Source organism: Polypterus senegalus, chromosome 6, assembly GCF_016835505.1.
Source record: "Polypterus senegalus isolate Bchr_013 chromosome 6, ASM1683550v1, whole genome shotgun sequence".
NCBI lineage: Eukaryota > Metazoa > Chordata > Cladistia > Polypteriformes > Polypteridae > Polypterus > Polypterus senegalus.
Genome location: NC_053159.1, coordinates 95026091 through 95050502, shown reverse-complemented (window position 1 = coordinate 95050502; position 24412 = coordinate 95026091). Strand labels below are relative to the sequence as shown.

Sequence of the window (24412 nt, the reverse complement as noted above, 5' to 3'; positions counted from 1 at the left end):
AGAGGGCATGGAAACTTTCCATAAACAGCAACCACCGGAGGAAATGAACCTAGATTGCTGAAGCTCTGAGGTGACAATGCCATTACATAAAAGGTTCAATTGTAGCTGTCTAGAAAATCAGAATTATGCAAAGATAACTTCAGCATCAGATTTCTGTAATCATGGCTGATCACATTAGATATTCTTCTACAGACAACAGACTGTTCTGTGGACAGTCAAGAATTAGGTCTGGGATCAAAAGAAACATTTTGCAATATCAAAATGCTTCAGTAGGCTAGTATTCCACTAAGGGGAGTCAATGGAATGACTTACAGGTTGGTATTGGCATTAAAACTATTTTAATTACTGAAATAAAACCAATTACCTGTTCTTTAGACTCTGTTCCAACAAAGGTAGTGAAAAAGTAAATAAGCTGTTCTTTCAGCACTCATTGTTAGCAGAATATTATGGACTGACACAATTTCTAATGCACCAAATGTATATGTTTTCAGGCAGTTGTTGGAGGTAAAAAAAAAAGACTAGATATAAATACATTTAATAACTATGGACCTATTATAAATTTACCTTTTGTTCCTAAAGTATTTGAAAGGTCAGTCTCACACATTATAACGTACTTGTGAAGATCCAGGCTACCTTTTCTACTGGTCCCCACCAATATATTGTCTTTGACTCCTGTATGCCTAATTATTTTCCTCTGATGATGACACCTGGCCGGTTGTGGAAAGCTTAGGAATAAAAAACTATTTTAAGACACATGACTCATTTTCTCCCTTTGTGGATCTGTAGCTACGAATATGCAAATCATATCACAGACCTTCGTTTCCATATATATATATATATATATATATATATATATATATATATATATATATATATATATATATATATATATATATATATATATATATATATCAGTCGACCCTTGATATACGACCGGCCTGACATGTGAACAACTTGATTTACGACCAACATCTTGCGTTACGACCCGAATGAGGTCACGTGTATCTGCTTGTGCGATTGTAAACAAACAGTCGAGAGCATTCATAACCGTCAGTCGGAGCCCAGATACACATGTGTTTGTGGACGTAATTTCGGTCAGTGCAGTGATTTATCTATATATATAATTCACTAAGACCATGGCAAGATGCATAATTGCTAAGGAAGGAAGAGAAGGTAACGAAGGTAAAGAAAGCGATTGTTAAGGGATGTTAGCTAGCGGGCTGGTGCAGCACATGATGATGTCATCAGGCTGAGTCAGCACCAGCTTGCTTTTGAGTGTATTATTACAGCAGTTCACAACACGACCAGCTTTGAACTGAGTGCTCGACTACTGTCATTATTAACTTGAGAAACAGTGATCACAATCGAAACGAAGAAGGAAATTGTGCGGAAATATGAGAGTGGTGTTCGTGTGACCGATCTCGCTAATACAGGTATGTACAGCATGTCGAAATCCACCATCTCGACAATTTTACAAAGAAAAGATTTGCATAAGGAGGCTCCTTCTAAACAATAACCACCTTCCGTTTCATTCTCCTCCTCCTCCCTTCCTGCAGCCCAAAGATGTCAAATTAAATGGTGAGTACAGTATGAAATTGTTTCTGGTAGGTTAGGCACTTTTTATAACTTTTTGGTTAGTACATTTGAAAAATTATTGGCGTTTTGGTAAATGATGCACTTTATACAACCCTTTTTTATTATGAAAAGGTTAAGTAAGTGTTGCTGTGGGAGGTTCGGAGCGCATTATGGGTATTTCCATTATTTCTTATGGGAAAAATAGTCTTGACTTACAACCAACTTGAGTTACAACCAGCCCTCGCGAATGAATTGAATTCGTAAGTCAAGGGTCCACTGTACAGTATATACATAGGTGTTATATTTATAGGTCTGCATCTCAATCGTATTATTTGGATGGTTAACACTTTTGCTTGGTCAGCCAGTTGGCAAACACCCACCACATCCTCTCAGTTGCAAGAGGCAAATCATAGATATGTGATACAGTACCTGCCAAATAATACAAACAGGACACACACAAAACGTGTTTCACCCTAACAGGGACTCATCTGGTGTAAGCACCTTTGCTTCTCCTTTAATGAATCATTTAGTTTTTTATTATAATATATATACAGTATATATATATATATATATATATATAAAAACAGCATTAACAAACATTGTAAAGGAAACTAATATATTCGCATTAAGGAAATACTACAGTAGTTATGTTGTTAGAGTGTTGTTAAAGTGCACCTTTCAACATCACTGACCACTCAATTCTGTTACATAGGCTACAAGATTACATTTGGCTCTTGGGCATCATTTTTGTGTGGTTTGCTTCATATTACCAAATCAATTTCACTATGTAAAGAAATGTGTTGATAGTGGTCCATTATCCAGAGGTTTAACATGGTGTCCCACAGGGTTCAGTTCTCAGCCTTTACTGTTTTGTTAACTCGATTCCCCTGAGAAATATCATCAAAAACATAACATTAATTTTCACTTAAACACACTTATACCTTTCATTCAGACAAAGAAATGTTTCTGCTATAGTATCCTCAATTGTGTCAGTGAATTAGAAGGGTCTTTGAATACAGAAAAAAAATAGTTTGGGGGAAAAGATACAAACTGCAGCAATCTACAGTCAACTTGTTACTCAGCAGACCAATCAGTTGTTCTCTTAGCTAAACGTATGTTTTCTAAAAACACACATTATAACATTTCCTAAAACCTGCTTTTTCCAGCAAATTATGGAAGATCCACATATTGGATTTCTAATGGAAATGACTACTGCAATGTGTTACTCACAAGCCTCGGTCAAATAAAAATTCTGCTGCAAGAGTCACCTTAAGCAATGACATATAACCACATAAGTCCAGTTCTTAAGTTTTTGCCCTGGTTTACTGGTAGTCTCCTTAGCATTATGTTTACCCCGAGAACAAACAAGAAAAAAACATTGTTTTTTTTTTTTTTCAACAAGAAGTAATATTATAATGTGTAATAGAAAAATGCAAATACTAAAACATTTATATAAATGCAGTTGGAAAGGTATGTTGAGAGTCCACTGCTGTACTGATGCAGATTTAGTCCTTCGTGTGATATGTTTTGAAACAGTCACCAACGCACAATCCCAAGTCACATTCGAAACAGCAGAAGCGTGTTTTTTTTCACACTTTTCTTATAATATTTTTACTATTGCTTGCACATGAGAGGGTAGAATGTCAGTGCCTGTGCAGCATGATCAACGTGCCCCTTGTGTTATTATAGGCTGCTGCAGTGCAAGGATCAGTGACTTCCACATTTCCCCTGACACAAACATTGACAGTTGCTGTATTGTGAACAGTGCTTAGAGATTAACATCTTTCTAGTCCTTCCACTTGATTCATTCATTTTGCCTTATTTTTATTTATTTATTTTTTTTGCCATGGTGATGCTTCATGGGACTAGATTCATCAATAGTTTGGGAGTATGCATCAGTTTCATTATCTATGTCAACGTCTGATGACCAGTTCACATTGTCATAATTAACACTTTGTTCAACTAATGGTCCACTTTAAGTATGTTTTAAAGCGGACATTATAGCTTCTCGTTTACACAACCAATTGTGTTTTGGTCGAAGGCTCCACACCATTAATGAATATTAATGTGTTACTGTAATGTGGCAAAACACATAGAAGTACTCATGACTTTTTGCAGCATAATATTTTATCCAATAGATGGCAGCAGGATACTGTCCCAAGAGATATTAAACATGACCTAGAGTCTGACTCAGGGTTAACCATAATAACATAGAATTCCGAGCCCAAGCACAGATGGGGATAATGCCAAGGAAGTTAAGTTTAAGGTTGATTTCAACGTTCTCCTTCTTACATATACAGCCTTAAATGGCCTAGGGCCCGTTTACCTATTGTGAACGTTACCCGGGTACAGACAGGCAGACATGTTGTTTTTCCACCACCACTCATTTATTTACAATACTATTTACAATATTTACAAGTGCACACAAACCCCCACAAAGTCCTGGCCACACAATGCCTTCTTCTTCGGGCCGCCTCCACACTCTCTTCTGCTTGCTTAGTCCTTCTTTCACCCAACTCCAGCCTCGAATGAAGGGAGGTGGCCCCTTTTATCCACACCTGGATGTGTTCCAGGTGCTCCCCGGCAATCACCCGCCGACACGCCCCTGTGTGGCGGAAGTGCCGGCTGTACTCCCGGAAGCTCTCTGGGTGTCCCTTCTTCTCTTGTCCCCAGCACTTCCTGGTGTGGCGGAAGTGCTGAGGTCCAGGGCTCCAAAGGCTTCGGGGCGCCCCCTGGCGGTGATTACGGGCCCCTACAGGGTTGGGCTTCCAAGCCCTCTACCCGTGGCCCCCAAAGCAACCAGGTTGGCAGCCCCCACGTGATCCAGGGTGGGCGTAGACCCTCTTCCGGTCCCTCAAGGCGTCCCGGCCGGGTCATCGCCCCTGGCATCTAAACTGCTTGCCATGAGAAGATATGCCCACATGTATAAGAGATGAACCTTCATTTCAGCTATTGAAGTCAGGCTGAAGACTCACTACTTTAGACTAGTATACCCTGACTAGCTGGCCTTATTGCATTCCTATTTGTTGGTAATTCACACCAAAATACAAGTATTATAACAATTACTGTATGAACCATTACTAAACCTCCCCAATTTTAGTTCTCTTCTCTGTACCCTGCTATGGCACTTGTTGCTACTGCTCTACTTCAAAGCTGTTTTATTGCTCATAAGAAAGACACCACAAATACAATAAGCCTTAGAATTAAACGATGGAAAGATTATGTCACCTTCTCAGACTATTAAGAACACATTTATACTGTCGAATGTCTTAGGTCTCTAGAACTGTGACCAGATTTAACTTTGGCTATGACTTTACGTTATAACCAGCTATGGAAGCTTAAGAAGTTTATATGCCCAAAGGAGCTCTAGATGCTGGCTGGAGTTTCTGTTTTCCTCTCCTCCATTGTCAACTGGCCAAAACTCAACAATAATATGAATGGGCATACACTGTTAGGATGATTTGATGTTAATCAGTTTGAAATGGTTTTATTATACATTTAAGCAAATCTGTTGTGAGGAACGGCCAGGCCACCCTTAGACGGCAAGGACAGGGGGAGATGGACTGCACTGGGCATTAAATAAAATGTGTGTGTTGCTGCATTTGTGTCTGTGTATGTGTCTATTGTGTTGGATTTTTGGGCATTTGGTACACCCCCTGGTGGTCATACTGTACTTTACCCGTCTGTATTTTGTAATTTGTAAATTTTTCAATCGTATTGTACTTGTCAACTTGTTCAAGAAATCTGGGCTTACTCTAAAGTGAGGAACAAAATACACACAAAAAAAACTGATTTAATAAAAAAAATTGAATTGAGGAGAACATTCTAATTCAGCAACTTTAAACTTAGTCAAAACTAAAATACCTAAATTCAACATCATTAGAAATTATGCAGTTCAAGATTAATAAGTTACAGTAATCAATGAATATGTGCTGAAGCAGGCTGAAAACAAAAAACATCAAAGCAAGAACACACAGATGGAATGCCCAGTCCTTAACACACAATCAGCAATCAATCACCACTCAGTATGTCTTTGCACTGTAAAAGAAACCCACAACAAACATATGAAGAACTTGAAGAGTCAAGAAAGGCATTGTCCCTGATAAAATGCCTATCACTATCCATACACTTAAAGGTAACAACATTGTTTTGTTACTTTGCCCACCCATTGTAAAAACAAACAAAAAAAAATGTAATTCATAAACTATTATTTTTAACCTATAAGTGCCTTATAATATTTTGAAAGCGCTGTAATAATACAGACAGGTATCTTTACCATAATTACTGTAATTCCCCACACAGCAACTCCTGACCACTGAAACCAAATAAATTGCAGGTTACAATCACAGGTAATTTTTATCACTGTGTATTAAAAAAAAAAAAATTCTGAGCAAAACATATTACTTAACAAGTCCATTGAGCTTTTCAGGAGAAACTCACCAGTTTCTCTAAATGCAGAAGCTCCATCAGGTAATATGCACAAAACTGAGACAAACTTACATATGATAAGTTGACTCTAGTTTTAGCTCACTTTAACCCAGAAATGGAAATGGCAGTTTCAAGAAACAAACAAACAGAAAGCTACTCCTAAATAAATAAATAACATAGAAGAATACAACATATACATCAAAGAAAAGCACTGGATAGGGAAAGGGCCCAAAGACAATGGAGTTGTGTTACATGCACAACCCACGCCAAAAATGTTGCTTGAGACAGCAAGAGTTGCACTTGTTAAGCAATCCCTCTTGAAGCCAGGATGTGCTATGATGAGTAACATGGACTTGGAATGTGAGTTCAGAGGGAGAACATAACTTTGAAAAACTCAACAGTCAGTGTCTTATCTAGTTCTCTGGCATTCTGGACACAGCAAGGACAAACCTGGCTGGATATACCAGCATATTGCAGTGAACACAATGACGACGATATGTTGGTCTGACATGCAAGACAAACGTTCAGCGCAGTCTGTACATATGGTGATAAATTTGAACTTGAAAAGGTCTCAACACAGATCTTAAAATAATATGGCACAATGACATAACACTATGGCAGCCAAATGAACTTTGATACACTCAAAAGAAGGAAATGAAAACAAAGGCATCTCAAGGTTAGTACATTGCTTGAGGTTTTTCCCCCCAATTTCTCTTTGCATATTTGTTCCAGCTCAATTATGTTACCTGGGTGTTCCTCACACATTTGAAATTTCAAATTGTGCTGTAGGATCTCAATAAAGCTGAAGTAGGGGCTTTTATTTCTTGAGCCAATGCAACACTGCTATAAAAAGTTTACTCCTAGATTAAAAAACAGTACTCACACAAGGATAAATAGCAAAAGGATGGCTGGATGAAAAGACAGTAATATAGTTTTTACACACTGCAGCAATAGTAGACCTATCTTGGCAGATGGTTAAAAAGGCATGCAAACCAGGGATGTACAGATTGGGTTCACACAAATAGTCAACCTTTATGAAAGAAGTGATGAAAATTCTCCAACTCACTTCTTGTGTACTGTATACAATTCATAACCAAGATCGCATCATTTACCTGAAAGCACCATTTATAAATATGAATTTCTAATTGTTAAGCTGCCTTTACTTTATCATACCAGTCAACATAAAAACTTCAGTACTTTTCAGATTGAAGCCAAGTGACGGTCATAATGCTGCCCAAAACTGCATTAATGGAATGTTACCTCTTTGATCCTGGCTCACTTGTATTTCACATCGCTTCCCCTTCAACCTGACAATTATGCACATCGCATACACTCTGAAAGTGCACATTAAGTCAAGATGGTTAATACTCTAGCGTATCACTCTAGCTCTAGACCAAATACTGCGCAGCACAGGAGAACTGCTGCAGATCACCTATCCCCTCTGTAACGTATTGATCTCGCTGCGTGACCTTACTCAGATAGCAGGCGCTCAGGACAGACAGGCGGCTTTAAGCAGTTTAGATTCGCTTCTGAGAAGAGATAGGTAGATAGCGGGCAGCCGCCCTGCGCAAATGAACATTATGCTGCTCTACCCTAACTGCTGACAGCTCAGACCAACCTACTACTGCTGCTGCCGCCGCGGTCTGACCTAGAGGATAGTCCTCATTCGGAATCCAATATACGGATCTGCCGGGTCCAGAACAACAAAAGGCATCTGCAGCCGGGTCCAACCAGTTTCCTCAAAGAGCATGGGACACGCCGGTACCAGCTTGGCCTGGACCCAGGTGGGAAAACTACCATTAACCTTTAAGAACCCCCACATAAATACAACTTAGAGGTAATGCGGGTGGTCAAGATAAAGCATTCAAAAGGCACTTACTCTGAATGAGTGAACTTGAAGCCTATCGGGAACCAGCGACTAAAACCTGAACGATGTCAGACGGTGGGCGCTCCCTGGGCTGCTCACTCTCTTCTTCTCTGGCATCTACAACACTGCCCTGCCGCTTCAAGCTAACACGCATGGGGTCCCACGAGGCCACATAATCGAGCGACGAGCGAATGACGAACAGCTTATCGGCGAGTCACTTCAAATCCACTTTCAGCATATTACGATGCAAACTGGAATATCTTAGTGTATCTCCTGTTCTTTCGCTGAAACATTTTTAACGTTTAACACAGCTACAATATCCGTTTCGGCCCAATTCCGCATTCGTCTTCAAGAACAGTTCAATATCAGATGCTTTCTCGAAGCAAAAAAGAAAAGTTTGGTGGGCGGAGTTACTAGTGACCGTGGTGACTTCACTCAGCGGGGTGCAGACAGTATTTTGGTGTGTTGCACAACATAGTTTAGGCAAAGATTAAAAAAAACCTGAAAGTCGACGTAATTTCATTTTTATTACTATGTAATTTAATATTGTTTCTTTGTATCAGTATACTGCTGCTGGATTATGTGAATTTCCCCTTGGGATTAATAAAGTATCTATCTATCTATCTATCTATCTATCTATCTATCTATCTATCTATCTATCTATCTAAAAACATTGAAGGTCGTAAGAGAGGAAGCATTTGTCGGACTGCCGAAGTCAAACAGAATGCTTTGGAACAGCGCTCAGAACACGAAATGTTATTGCCAGTTTAGGCTATGAGTTCTGTACGTCTACTATACATAATCACAGACGTTCGGATTACTTTAACTGTAATAAGTAGTATCCTCTGCCTTATCATTAAATAATATCTAAAATAGCACGAATTACTTACTTTGGTTTCTAGTAGAACGTTTCAAAACCCTGCGCTTTCGTGTACTGACCACATAGATTATTGCCCATTCATTAATTTTCTATTCTACTTACGAAGATTACAAGTAAAACCAACGCAAATTCATTAAACTCATGTAAACTCAGCACAGACAGAACAACAGTCCATGATTCACACCGAGGATTTTGGAGATTTAAGGTAACAACACCAACGACTGCGCTGCCGATTTTAAGAAGGTATGGATTATGCAATGTTGATCAACATCATGTAGCTCCGTGTTTATAATGTAATCAGTTTTTACAATGTCTATTAAAGTGTTCTTCTTTGTTTACGGCAATTGTAGTTTACCTTGAATTAAACCTAATAGCAAGTAAATAAACATCTGTGTTAGTATGTACATTTGCATATCTTAAGTTTATATGAGCTACATGTATTTTTAGACCTTACTGTAACTATGAACTTTGGTTGCTGGATCCACAAATCCTAATCAGATCTCTTGCACTCTATTCAGAAATAAACATTAAGGCCGCTGTGTATTTGTATTATATTTACATTATATTACTGGTATTTCAACTGTTTAACTAGGATGTGAGATTTTTTATTTAATATATTTTCATTTTTCAAATCGCATTACCGGTAATAGTAATTGTAGAATAGAGAAAACGTTTAAACAAGTAGAAATTTTAACTGTTTTACAGGGATATTCATGTTTGATTAATATATTCCAATTTACTGAGAAATGCTCAAAGTATAGTTTGCTTTTTTGCTTGTAATATTATTACTTTCGCAGTCTACAATTAAGTGTGAAAAGTGGCTGCATTCTGTCCCCCCAGCACTGGTTGTAAGGCAGGAAACATCCTCAGACAGGGTGTGAGTTCATTGCTGGGCTGCATGTTCATAACTAGTTTGACATTAGGTGGGGGAAAATCAGAATACCCACACAAACATTAGCAGAATGTTTTAAATAAAATAAATAAAAAAGTAAAACAGGTGATCATAAAAAAAAAAACTGAAGTGAAGAAAAAGTCTCATTACTTCTCTAAAGGTTGTTTTTAGTCAGACATGGATACAGTCCTCATCTTCATTCACGCTAGTGGATTCCACTTCAGTAAATTTCCTGAAAAGTGAAGCTGGAAGCAAACATTCACTGTAAAACAGGCAGACAGGGTGACATAGTGGTTAAAGCTTTGGACTTCAGACCATGAGGTTGTGGGTTCAAATTCCATTATTGACCCTGTAACCATGAGCAAGTTACTTCACTTGCTTGTATTCCAACAGGAAAAACAAATGCGGTCACTTGTATCTCATGTTGTTAGGTACCTTGGATAAAGGCGTCAGACAAATATAAGTAATAAAAAAGCTCCCACTTTTTGACAAATCGTTTCTCACAAAATCCTCCAAGTTACAAAAAATAGATATGTGCAGTGTGCCCTACTTATCGGTCTGCTAAAATGTCAGGTACTGATATGTCCTGTAGTATTAAACTTGTTTATAGAACTATGTTACTTCTGCATTATCCTGCAGTATCTCACCCATAGTTTTTTCCAGCCTTGTATCCAAAGTTTCCAGTTTCCAAAACCCTGTAATGGAAAAAAAATACAGAAAACGACTGATTACTCAGGGTTTGTATCGTAGCACAGTGGTAGTCCTGCTGCTTTGCAGTATGGGGACCAGGGTTTACATCCCAGGTCCTCCCTGCATGGAGTTTGCATGTTCACCCTGTGTCTGTGGGGGTTTCCTCCCAGAGTTCAAAGACATGCAGGTTAGGTGGATTGGTGATAATAAATTGGCCCTAGTGGATGGTTGGGGTGTGTGTGTGTGTCTGTTTGTCCTGTGATGAACTGGTGCCCATTCCAGGGTTTGTTACTGCCTTGTGCCCTGTGCTGGCTGGGATAGGCTCAGACACCTCCACAGCCCTGTTCAGGATGATGTGGTTTAGAAAATGACTGATTACTCAGATTCAGACATTGTGTTCATTGTTGCTTTAGGAAGTGACACATGTTTCACGGATCAGGTGATCTGAGGCTGAATGTGTCTTTGCTCATTCAATCATTTTGTTCATTCAGCACCCTGTGAAGGAACTGAGGCTGTGCTGCTGTGCAACTGTGCATGTCAGAGGGTTGTATTATTGAACCCATTAACACCTTGAAGTGGGTTTGCAGTTTAGGCTAGGTTATGAAAAAACTGTAAGCGTTTTTTATATAATGCCATTCAGTCAACAAAGTGTAATGTCCATCGAATACCTATTCCCCATGGCAGAGGAACTTGTAACTGTTTTCCAAAAGTCAATGATGTCTACAAAGCTCTATGTGCATCATAGCTATTGGAATGAGTTCCTTTACCTGACTTGCATGAATTGAATCACTTTTAGGCTGGGGGCATCTTTTCAGTATGCACTTCTTTTGGACTCAAGCTTACCTCGACTTGCTTTCAGAGGATAATTTAGACAATACAGTAATTATATCATCAGGCTCCCTGGAATAGTTGGATTAGAGTGGATTACGTCCCAGATGGTGCTTCAAACAAAAATTCTTCTTGTCCAAAATTTTGCTGTACTCTTAAGATTGTTGAAATGTGTCCTTTTACTGCATCTGAAATTGATTTTGTTGTTTCCATCTGCTTCCACTTGTCTCTCCATTCTAGTGTTGATGTCACTCATATAAACATTCTAAAGCTACTGAGCTTGCAACTACCCTGTGATAAACCAGTGTTTTGGCCATCTTAGGTTTTGTTTACCCATTTTTGGACCTCCCATACGTTTTATTGTTCATAATTTGTTGTGTTATTATGTCAACTTAAGCACATATTTTTTGGTGGCTGTTAGTCATGCATGCCTCCATTTTGCACTTGTCTTCATACCCACAACCATATTGTTAATGGTAACAATATTCTTAGCAAGCCTTGAGCTTGAAGAGAATTGTAATACTTTGGATTTGCATTGGATTGGCAACATAGAACCTGTTCTTTTATAGTTTTACTTAAGGACAATAAAATACAATTTAGTGTAAGTAGCTTCCTTTTCTTGACTTGAATTTTGTGTAGTTTAGTGATTATTGCTTTGATGCTCAGTTCAGTCTATCCATCTCAGTGTTCTGACTTCTACTCATTTTTAGACTTCAGATCTGACCTGCCACCTTTACTTCACCAATTTACCAATCATTCTCTCTAAGCCCCTTTTCTCTCACTGGACACCATCCTGGAGCAGATGTTCATAACACATGCTGCTGTAACCACTGCTTGATATGGAAACATCTTACTCCTGTAATAGGATATTTACATGCAAGCCAAAGCTACATTATGCCTTGTTTTTATTCATTTTGTTCTTACTATTTTGAATTTTGCTGATTGTGATGCTTGATTAACCGCAATAGGCACAGTTCCAAGACAGCCTTTAACCAGCTGTTGCTTACACCTATTGAGGAAAATACGAGGACTCAGTGTACATTTCAGCTTATGTTCACATTGGAGAAGAGTAACATTTCTTGCATGTGAATATAGTCAGCAGGCTACTTCTGGAATCTGAAGAGGAAACGATGCAACCATCATCTTAAGAGTCTAACCAGAGAAGAATTTCAGGCCACACTTATGAAAGAACATTTCCAATAAACATAGATACAAACAAATAAATAAATGTATTGTGAAATGTGACAATGAATAAATAAGATAATTGTATGACTGCATAAATAATTATTTGTGTCCTGAAATATGCTTTTTCAATGCTTATTTATGTTCTTTCTTTCTTTCTGTGACACCTCATACAACATGAAATACGCGATGCAATGAAAGCTGTTATTTTGACCCATCAAAATTGAAAGGGTGGGCTCTAGCAAGTACTGTGTATTGATTAGTGAATCATCCGGATAGTGGACATAAATCTTTGGTTTTACAACAGATGCTTCAGACGCAGACTTCTGATTATGAATTCAGAGCTTCTTGATTTTAAACAGCTGCTTCAAGACGTAGTTCTTGTCAACTTTATCTTGCATTCATATTGTCCATAGATACATACCGTCACATCTTTGGGTATGTTTTTTTGACATATTTAATTATTCATGTGCACATACAATTTATTTATTGTCACATTTCACCATACGTTTATTTATTTATTTATGTATGTCTGAAATTTTAATCCATATCTGCTATCAGGAACCCATCCATCAAGAAAAAGGTACATTTTTAATGCACGCTTTAGAAGTACTTGGATAACGAAATGTTAAGGGAAAATTACAAGCATTCCAAAATAATAAAAATTAAAACATGGATATTCCCTGAGTAGTGTGTTAGAGTTGACTGTGACGTTGTCTTTCCTGGACTATGACACTCATCTTTTAAGCAGGGAGAGATGTCATTCAGGTAAGTGACCATGAGAGCATCTCCATAACATAACAAAAAATTCTTATTCTTCTTCTTTTGGCTGCTCCCGTTAGGGGTTGCCACAGCAGATCCAGATCATCTTCTTCCATATCTTTCTGTCCTCTGCATCTTGCTTTGTTACACCCCATCCCCTTCATGTCCTCTCTCACCACATCCATAAATCTTCGCTTAGGCCTTCCTCTTTTTCTCTTACATGGCAGCTCTATCCTTAGCATCCTTCTCCCAATATACTCAGCATCTCTCCTCTGCACATGTCCAAACCAACGCAATGTCGCCTCTCTGACTTTGTCTCTCAGCCATCCAACTTGAGCTGAACCTCTAATGTACTCATTTCTAATCCTATCCATCCTCATCACACCCAATGCAAATCTTAGTATCTTTAACTCTGCCACCTCCAGCTCTGTCTCCTGCTTTCTGGTCAGTGCCACTGTCTCCAACCCATATAACATACAGTGGGATGCAAAAGTTTGGGCAACCTTGTTAATAGTCATTATTTTCCTGTATAAATCGTTGGTTGTTATGATAAGAAATGTCAGTTAAACATATCATATAGGAGACACACACAGTGATATTTGAGAAGTGAAATGAAGTTTATTGGATTTACAGAAAGTGTGCAATAATTGTTCAAACAAAATCAGGCAGGTGCATAAATTTGGGCACTGTTGTCATTTTATTGATTCCAAAACTTTTAGAACTAATTATTGGAACTCAAATTGGCTTGGTAAGCTCAGTGACCCCTGACCTACATACACAGGTGAATCCTATCATGAGAAAGAGTATTTAAGGGGTCAATTGTAAGTTTCCCTCCTCCTTTAATTTTCTCTGAAGAGTAGCAACATGGGGGTCACAAAACAACTCTCAAATGACCTGAAGACAAAGATTGTTCACCATCATGGTTTAGGGGAAGGATACAGAAAGCTGTCCCAGAGATTTAAGCTGTCTGTTTCCACAGTTAGGAACATATTGAGGAAATGGAAGACCACAGGCTCAGTTCAAGTTAAGGCTCGAAGTGGCAGACCAATAAAGATTTCGGATAGACAGAAGCGACGAATGGTGAGAACAGTCAGAGTCAACCCACAGACCAGCACCAAAGACCTACAACATCATCTTGCAGCAGATGGAGTCACTGTGCATCATTCAACCATTCGCCGCACTTTACACAAGGAGATGCTGTATGCGAGAGTGATGCAGAGGAAGCCTTTTCTCCGCCCACAGCACAAACAGAGCCGCTTGAGGTATGCTCAAGCACATTTGGACAAGCCAGCTTCATTTTGGAATAAGGTGCTGTGGACTGATGAAACTAAAATTGAGTTATTTGGGCATAACAAGGGCGTTATGCATGGAGGAAAAAGAACACAGCATTCCAAGAAAAACACCTGCTACCTACAGTAAAATATGGTGGTGGTTCCATCATGCTGTGGGGCTGTGTGGCCAGTGCAGGGACTGGGAATCTTGTCAAAGTTGAGGGACGCATGGATTCCACTCAGTATCAGCAGATTCTGGAGACCAATGTCCAGGAATCAGTGACAAAGCTGAAGCTGCACCGGGGCTGGATCTTTCAACAAGACAACGACCCAAAACACTGCTCAAAATCCACTAAGGCATTCATGCAGAGGAACAAGTACAACGTTCTGGAATGGCCATCTCAGTCCCCAGACCTGAATATAATTGAAAATCTGTGGTGTGAGTTAAAGAGAGCTGTCCATGCTCGGAAGCCATCAAACCTGAATGAACTAGAGATGTTTTTTAAAGAGGAATGGTCCAAAATACCTTCAACCACAATCCAGACTCTCATTGGAACCTACAAGAAACGTTTAGAGGCTGTAATTTCTGCAAAAGGTGGATCTACTAAATATTGATTTCATTTCTTTTTTGTGGTGCCCAAATTTATGCACCTGCCTGATTTTGTTTGAACAATTATTGCACACTTTCTGTAAATCCAATAAACTTCATTTCATTTCTCAAATATCACTGTGTGTGTCTCCTATATGATATATTTAACTGACATTTTTTATCATAACAACCAATGATTTATACAGGAAAATAATGACTATTAACAAGGTTGCCCAAACTTTTGCATCCCACTGTAGCTGGTCTCACTACCGTCCTGTAGACCTTTATAATATAACAAAAAATTCTTACCTTTGCTAAATCCAGTTCAGAGTCACAAGATGCCAGAACTTATCACACCACCAACAAACACAAAACTGGAACCAGCCCTGGATAGAACACCATTACCACAATAGCATCCACAGCACAAAGTCTTCTGGACATAACTTTTTTTGAATAAAGTATCTGACTTTTATTTGTAAGTGGTATGACATATTCTCAGTGCCTACTTTGACATACAGAGCTGTTAAAGAAAGGCAAAAATTATGTCAGCACAATGTCCTGTTATCCACAGACACATATGGTAAATATTTTCCACGTGGTATATAATATTCATGCTCTAAGGCATTGGGTTTTCCCTTCCAATCATCATTGTGATCCTAGTCCAAGTTTGAAAGTCAGTGAGAAGGTATCATTAAATAAACATCTTGTTCGCCAGAATTTACCTCTGAATGCAATTCAATGTGCCTAGTCAGATTAATGTTGGAGAACAGTGGCTTAACAGCTACCTTTGGAAAGCACCACAGCCTTTTGGAGCAGCTCAAAGTAGTGACTCCCTAATGGATGATTTCATCTCACTTAGATAAATAGGAGACCAGATGAACAACATCTCCTCAGCCATGTCTTTCTTTCTTGTCCTCCTTTGCCTATTCATCACCCTCATTAGTTGATTTGCCATCCTTTTCAAACTGTTTAATACAAGCTGCCCTCTAGCCATCATGCCACATACTGTATATTTCAAGGATTCCAACTGTGTTTTAATACTTGCTTAGTATAAGTTTACTTTGGGGGAGATGTAATGTTGGGCTGTCTGCTGCAGTAGTCAAGCAGATCAGCAGTTTGTAAGATTAACAGTTAGATTTGGTGCACACTACAGTAGTCAAAGAAACTGAAGTAAAGACATGTCCTTTATCTCAGCAAATCACTGACAGATCAAGAGGCATTGTTAATGACAAAGATGCATTTGCACAATGGTGTGTTTATTGCATAATAAACTAAATGTAAATGCTCCAGACATGAAAAAGTTACCATCGGTATTTGAGTCAGAAGTACAATTTAGGACTATCTGAGATGTTTTATTGACTTTTATTTTACAGTAATTGGTGTATAAATTGCATTAAACGAGACAATCCCGATATCCATTATGAAATGCATTTAATACACACTAGGGTTAGGTCTGGAGGCAGTACAAAATCCTAGGCAAGATTCTTTTCTGCATAAGCACCAGTGCATCATATGGCACACTCACACACAGTGCTAATGAACTTAATACTGAAATAAGTCACATCCAGACAGGGAGAGGAAGCAGAGGTCTATATAGAAGCTGTGTGAAACCATTAACTACTGCACAGCTACATGCCCTCTGTGAAGTCAGAGCAGAATCCTGTTCTGGCAGCATTGAGCAAAGGGCAGAAACCAAATCCAGATACATCCCAACACCATACAAGATACACTACCTTATAAGAAGTTCATTTGAACCTGCCAAATAACCTAATAAACATGTCTTTGGGATGTGGGTGATAAATAGGAATATGCAGAGGAAACGCCATATAGACATGTGGAGAATGTGCAGTTCTGGAAGGCTTCTCTGGCTGCAAGTCTTCATTTTTTTCTTCAGTCCAGTTTCTTAATTAGAAGCAATTATTGCTCCAGACACATTTTTCTGCTTCATTTTTCTTGAGTTGCTTGTTAAGATTCCTTATGCTTAATTGTTTTTCAAAAATCTCTTGAAACAGCTGCATTCTGTTTTTAATTGCTTCTTTTGTTTTTTTTTTTTGCCAATCAGCAATGAAATGCAAATGACAAAGAAACATGTGGTTCAAATTACATCTTTGTGCTCATTATGAAATACCTGTATTAATAAAATATTTGGAAAGAAATGGTAAAAACAAAAGTGGAGGAATGATAATTACGAATCTGCTCCATTAAACAAATCAATTGGGTGATATTCTGGGAATTGAAAAATCTAAAATGAGCTGATGTGTCACAGGCAAACACCACATAAGTAAATATGTTCTCTTATTAGGAAGGATTGGCTTCTGATTAGGAGACTGTTGAAACAAAAATGGGACCACACCTGAACAGCCCTAATGTGGACAATGCCCAGCAAAGGATTCAACGGAATTGTAAAGTTGCAGCACTAACCACTGTGCCTCCATGCAAGTTGTAATCAAGTAATTATTTATTTGAAAGACAGTTCATGCTTTCTTCTGACTTTCTAAACAGATTTTTGGTGATTTGATTTAATAATATTTTTTGTTAATCACCAAGGGGAAATTGTCTTTTTGCATGACCTTTGGGGGTCAGAGCACATGGTCAGCCATTGTATCGCGCACTGAAATAATTTTCAGGTTAAGGGCCTTGCTCAAAGCCCCAATGGAGTTGGATCTCTTCTGACATTAATGGGATTTAAACCAGCAACCTTCCAGATACCAGTGCAGATCCTTAGCCACCACTATACTATATCTGAGAAAAGGTCAGACAAGTCACTCACAAGTAGACGATTCAAATGCAGCTTTAGTTTTTACCTGATAGACACAACCTCCCTGTCACTATGCAATGGATAAACTGGATTCAGAGAAAAAGGTGCATAGACAAAGTAAGAATGCCGTATCATATGAGCAGTTAGGGGAGTCAGACTTACTTTCAAAGACTTTTTCAATCTTATTTGGTACTGGAGGCTGAACACAAACACAGAATGAATATGTCTGCAGCTGAGCCGAACACAGAATAAAAACCAAGAAAAGTGGCCAACTAATGACTTAATGAGATCAAATAAATGTAGGAATGACTCCCTGACTGTAAAACTGATTGGAAAGGAAACTACAGCAAACAGGGACCTCCAGAATCAAACCTTCTTTTCTGATTGGCAAATTTATCTTTCACAAGAAGGGATTCTCTGGAAATAATGTCCTAAGTATTACATTATTCAAGCTTGAAAATATGTCTAAGAATGAAATGCTTATGTACCTAACCATAAGAATGTCTAGTCAAAATATAAAATACTACCGAATCTGCTTATTATTTATATTGGACACATGTCAATAAAACATGAAAAATACATAAGAATTCATGCGTTAATTCCCCAATCCATTTAATCCATTTAAGGGTCACGAGGAGCTGTAATCTATCCTGTATCATTTGGTATGTTTGGTGAAAATAAACTTGGGTTAAAGAAAACTGATGTAGTCCTAAATAGACACAATGGTTCAGTTGCAGTGCACCTGAGATAGTACCGTACTGGCAGCAGAAACCAGATTACGTACTACAGTACTAAGGGGAGACGAAGCTCCAGTCTAAGTGCTGTCTCAATAAACTGCAGAACAAAATCACTCAAATGTTTCACTAATATGCAACTAGTTTTGTTGTGGCCTTGTGTCTCCTTTCAGTTTGCTCATCTGATTGTCTGATTGCCCATTAATGGCAATTGACCTCTCTAAACTAACAATGTGCAGCTACACATTTTTCTTAATTTAAAGGGACAGAGCAGAAGGTAAAAGTACATGATAACCTACATTAGATCAAAATGTGTGTTACTGTAATATAAATGCACTTTGAGCATATGAAAAGGCTCTGAAATCTATGGGAAGTATATAGAAATTAATAATGACGAGAGGTCCACGTTAGATGAATTATGTCTGAATCATAATTGTTTCATTGTTACTCATTTCCCAATTACATAGAATCACAGTTTCAACTACCGATTGTGATTCCCTGTTTCTTAGACTACCTACAGTGATCCTCCTAGGGGGACGGGGGACCCAGACCCCGTTTTGATGGTCATCGTGGAGTGGGTCTCAAAGACATTAGGAAAGCCTGGATTAAGTGGCAAGAAAAAAAAGGTAGAGAGAGGTAGATAATACAAGAACAGAGGCTGGATAGCACTCATAAAGAATGTCTCATCACAGCAGAGCACAAGTCCTATATTATACATACTGTGAGAGAGATCTCTTCTCATATTAGATGTAAAAGGCACCCAGAATTTAAAATGTGTTTTTGTAGAGGGTTTTTTTTTTTTTTTATAATACTGTAATTCCAGACAGAGCACCGTAACGGATCCTTTTCTGTTTAAGTGGCTTTTTTAAAAGGACTGCTCGCCTTTGCCGCACTAGCTGCAGTGCCGTTTGCGACACTCCAGGTTTGCCGTTCCTATAGGCTCGTACAATGGGCAACTCATCCCTGGCAGAAGCATCTTGTCAGTACCATTACAATATTTATATTTTCTTATGATTCTGCAACTAAACATTTCACTACAGTTTGCACTATTTTTAGAATTGTATTCAACAAATAAAATGTTATTCTATTTGTTACCTCTACAATACAGCGTGAAAGAAACTAGCAACATCTTTCAATGTGCATGCACTTTCCCAGCCAAGCGATTTCCTAGTTAAGGACACAGACTCTGCGTCCTTTTACTTAAGATTACAGGTTAAATTAATGTTGATCCGTATTTTTTTTAATATAAATATTTCCAATCTTCGTCTGTCTTTTTCTATCTTACTGAGCTAAGTATATTTGATTAAATATCACACTATATACTTCATTTCAAATATACATATAAACTATGGTTTCCATAATTTTCAATGGCATATAAATGATTCTTCGTGTCCATGACAGTCTGGCTGATGTGTGCCGAATTCAGTGTGTAACATTAACCACCGAGCCAAGCCTATTAAACCTGCTTACGGGGTGGTCTGAGTTAGTAAGGCAACTTTGTTCATATTCTCCGACTCCATGAAGCAGACGGCAACCGCATTCAGTCATGGTCTTTGTCTGCTACTAGTCCGTAGCTCCAATTTACACTGCAACAGCACTAAGCTCCAATGTTTCTCTCGTTACCGTAAATATGTATTAAGACCAAATCTACACGGGACCATTCTGAGCTAACAGTGCACCGCAACTGACCCAAGTATGACAGAAGATGTAAATACACAATCAAACTTCTAAAGTCGAAGCGATCGCTCTGTACTCGGCTCGTTGAGCCTGAAGCAGCACTGCGGTGCTCGCGTCCACGTAGCGCGGAAGTTGTTGAATTCGATTGTTTACTGCCTGGCATAGCGAGAAGCGTGCGACAAGTTTGCTACCATCAGCTGTAGTCCTGGCGAGACGGTTTTTACGGCTGTCGTTATGGGCGGGGATATGGGAGTCAGTTATAAAGTAGGCTAAGAAAAAATGACACACAAAGCATGGAGCAGAAAGCGCGCAGCTGGCTGGTGGCTCCTTGAATTTGGGTTCAAACACCGGATTGCTATCATACACGCTATTTTCGGTTCAGCTCATGTCAGTTTTAGAGCCACCGTATAACAACATTTTTAAACACCACTGATCAAATTCAGGTTTCCGTAGCAGCATTGCGAATAAATCAGGAACCAACCCTGGACGGGACGGAAGTCCACCACAGTGGGAAAGACCATTTGCAACTGAATTTAATTGATGGCAAAGTTATGTTTTGATGAAATTTTAATTAGTGAACATATTTTCGTGTTTTAAAAGTGACATTTATAGATAAAAATTCTGAATCAATGTAATCCGCCCCAATTCGGGGTTGTTCATAAGAAATGTAATAGTCTACTTAATGACATTGAAGCACATAATAAACAAAAAATATCTGAAATATTAAAACGTGTGCTTCAGTTTAAATGTCTAATGGAAAGGTGTCACTTTTCGTCCTCGATTGAAGTCTATAGAAGGCTACATCCCCAGTAAAGGTCAGGTTGGGGAGCATACACTGGTACGATGTGTTGCTGCACCCACCACACAATGAGACAGCTCGGGATCCTGGTTGATAACCCCCCAGGCAGACACGCGGTCCTGTCTCACCCTCCAGAAATGACCCTCTATCTGCTGCAGCCAGGTGTTATGTGGGCATCCCCTTGGCCTGGTCCAGCCACTTGGGTCTTCGACAATGAGGATCCTACAAGCTGGACCACCCTCGGGGGAATCGCGCCACATGGCTGTAGTGCCGTAACTGACGCTCCCTCACAATGCAGGTAATGTGCCTCATTCGGGACTCCATGAGCAAACGCTCATTCGACACAAAGTCAAACCAACTGTACCCAAGGATTTTCCGGAGAGACACAGTACCAAAGGAGTCCAGTCTTCATCTCAAGTCACTGGATAGCCTCCATGTCTCACAACCATATAGCAAGACAGGAAGCACCAGGACTCTAAAGACTTGGACCTTCATCCTTTTGCATAGATATCGGGAGCGCCACACACCCCTTTCCAGCGACCTCATGACCCCCCATGCTCTCCCAATCCATCTACTGACTTCATAGGAAGAGTCACCAGAGACATGAAGGTCACTGCCAAGGTAAGTGAACCTCTCAACAAGGTTGACACTCTCTCCGCAAACAGACACACTGCTGATGGCTGTGCCCAAGAGGTCATTAAAGGCCTGGATCTTGGTTTTTATCAGGACACTCACAAGCCCAGACACTCAGACTCCTCACTCAGTCTCTCGAGAGCCCCAATCAGAGCCTCCATTGAAGGATCAAAAATAATCCCAAATTCATTATCAACTGACATTGAAATGATCTAAAATGACACCACTCATGGTTTTGTTTGAAAATTCCTGTTTAATCTTCCGGGAGCAGATCTTAGAGGGCTAGGACTACGGTTAATTAAAGAATCAAATTTCAAAAATCTGTTCATATTTTGGGGTTGCTGATCACGAATAGCTTTAAACGACATGTCTATATTCCCAAACCCCCTTTTTTATTTTTCATAGTTTTGTGAAAAGAAGTATCTTTGTCCCCCAATTAGGGAGTGAACTGCTGAGGTCGGTTGATGTGGCTTGCACAACTTCAAGTTTTGAACGACACCAATTGGTTTACTCTTTTATCATAATGATGTAATTTTCCGCACAAAGTAAAATGGCCTAAAAATGAGTTTTTTCAGGACGAGAAGGCCAAAAATAGGAAAGAACCCCAAAAATCTTGATGTGTTGCAAAGCTATTCTCGTGAGTAAGGAGGTGCCAGACAAAAAATACTGAAGTGATTTTGCCACATCCGTAAGTAATTCTTATGAACATAATTGTTTAAATATTGGCTTTGACATGCTGTGTCTAAATGGTTGGTTTTTTATTGAGTATCCCTTAACTGAGTTCCACTAGACTGTTAGGTTTGCTCCTGTGTGTGAGTAAAGGCTGATCTGTGAGGGCAAAGTCTCGAGGTTTAGCCTAGCTGGGTGACAAGTAATGGAAAGTGACATTTATTCTTATCACTTTTTTAGTAGTAATAATAATAAGAATACATTTTATTTATATGGCACTTTTCCCTTGCTCAATGCCACAAAATGAATGTTGATCTTATATATGCCCAGTCTTTTGCGAACATTGCAGATTCCTCTGCAGAGTATTGCATCACGTTAACTATAGAAAGCATTCTGTATAATTTTTATCTAAAGTATAGGATGATGCAAACCACAAATCTCTTAGATATTAGTTCTTTTGTTGAAGTTATTGAGAATTAAGAGAGATGCATGTGTCCTGTGTTGTTATTGTCTCTTTTGTGTAGGAGAGCACCTTTCATTTAACTATTAATAATAAACAAACCCAAATTACTGCTGTATATACTGTGGACGCTGGCCCGGACACAGACAGACAGACATCGTTGGCTCCACCACACACTGTTTATTTACACTTATTATTTACGGATTACGTGCACTCTCAACCCCAGTGCCTACAGCACCGATTCCCCAAAGTCCAGGCCACACAGTTCCACTGCCTTTCTCCTGGCCGCCTCTAGTCCTCCCTCCAGCTCCGTCCTCTTCCACCCGACTTCTGCCGATGAATGGAGGGAGGCGGCCCCTTAAATGGGAACCCAGATGGGCTCCAGCTGCTTCCCGGCATTCCTCCATAGCCACGACCCAGTGTGGCGGAAGTGTCGGCTGCGCACCTGGAAGCCATCCGGGTGTCCCCTGTCGTCTTCCCCCCAGCACTTCCTGGTGTGGCGGAAGTGCTGGGCTCCCGGGATATTCAGGCACTGGGGCGCTGCCTGGTGGTGGCCACGGGTCCCTACAGGGCTGGGCTTCCAAGCCCTTTACCCGAGGCCCCAACATAACCAGGGCGGACGCCCCCTCGCGGTCTGGAGGAGGCACAAGCCCTCCTCCGGTCCTCCTGGGCGTCCGGCCGGGTACCACAATACGCATTTTCATTGTGGCATAGTGTATATATACTAGTAGTATTTGTTAGTCATCCAGTATTAAGGTACTGTATCTGCTAAATAAAGAATCTTTACAATAATAATAATAATAAAAAAGCCAGGGAAGACGGAGGTGCAGTGGTTAGAGTGATGCCTCATGGGTAATTCTGAGTTTGAATCCCATGCCTGGTTGTTGTCTGTGTGCAGTGTGCCTGTTTTCCACCATGTCTGCAAGAGTTAGATTTATTGCTGTTTCTAAATTGGTGTGTGTGTGGCTGTGTGTCCTGCAATGGTGGCTTCTCCACTTTACACACAGTGCTGCTGGCCCCCTGCACCCATAAATCGGATTAGTTGAGCATGATAATGCATGCATATATGTATACCTCAACAGCTACTGCTTTGAGAAATATTTCAAGTTAGTACAGGAAATTAGTTCATAGACTTCCTTTTAAGATGACTTTTAAAAGTCATTTACTTGGGCTCCAAGATGCTTCTGGTTCTTTAACCCTGGCATTTTTAACTAAATAAAATGTTAAAAGTCCAGGTAAACCTTCTCATAACATTGCTGACCTTTTCAGTGATAAAATGGGAGGTCTTACCTTCTATTCCTAAGTGTAAGACCCGTGACAGACAACCTAAGTACATTTATTTTAGATAAAGTACAAAGTAAAGACATGTCTTCAATTATTAAAATGCAGGCGTACTTACTGCAAAGCAAAGTAAATGTAGGAGTACCTGTGCAGTGCCAACGCTGTGGATGTGAAAGAAGTCTAGAAAGTCCAAAACAAGGAGACACTGATCTGGTCGTTCCCTTTCTCATGTGACGGTAAGTGATCTGACAAACTTTATTATGAGAGTCAAAACCAGTTTCACAGCTTTAAGTATGCAAATGAGGTGGCATGAATATTATAAGCTTCCCACCCATTCTTAGCCCACACTCATTTCTATTATTGTGTTTGGCGTAGTGAGACATGTATTTGTGGGTGTATATCAAAGTGTTCATCCTTCTGCATTAAACAGTGTCTGA

At 39.4% G+C, this 24412-nt stretch overlaps 1 protein-coding gene across 6 annotated transcripts in view; it reads right to left on the bottom strand.

The window, feature by feature from the left end:
• rabgef1 (RAB guanine nucleotide exchange factor (GEF) 1) overlaps positions 1-24202 on the bottom strand; it is a 92725-nt gene extending 68523 nt beyond the window's left edge. The window contains exons 1-2 of one of the 6 annotated variants that reach the window (XM_039756557.1): positions 24121-24202; positions 10290-10337 (exon numbers count right to left, since the gene is read on the bottom strand). The gene's annotated coding sequence lies outside the window, so the exon portion shown is untranslated. The other 5 variants (XM_039756559.1, XM_039756560.1, XM_039756561.1 and 2 more) reach the window with 5 other exon arrangements.
• Between the last annotated feature and the right edge of the window lie 210 nt (positions 24203-24412).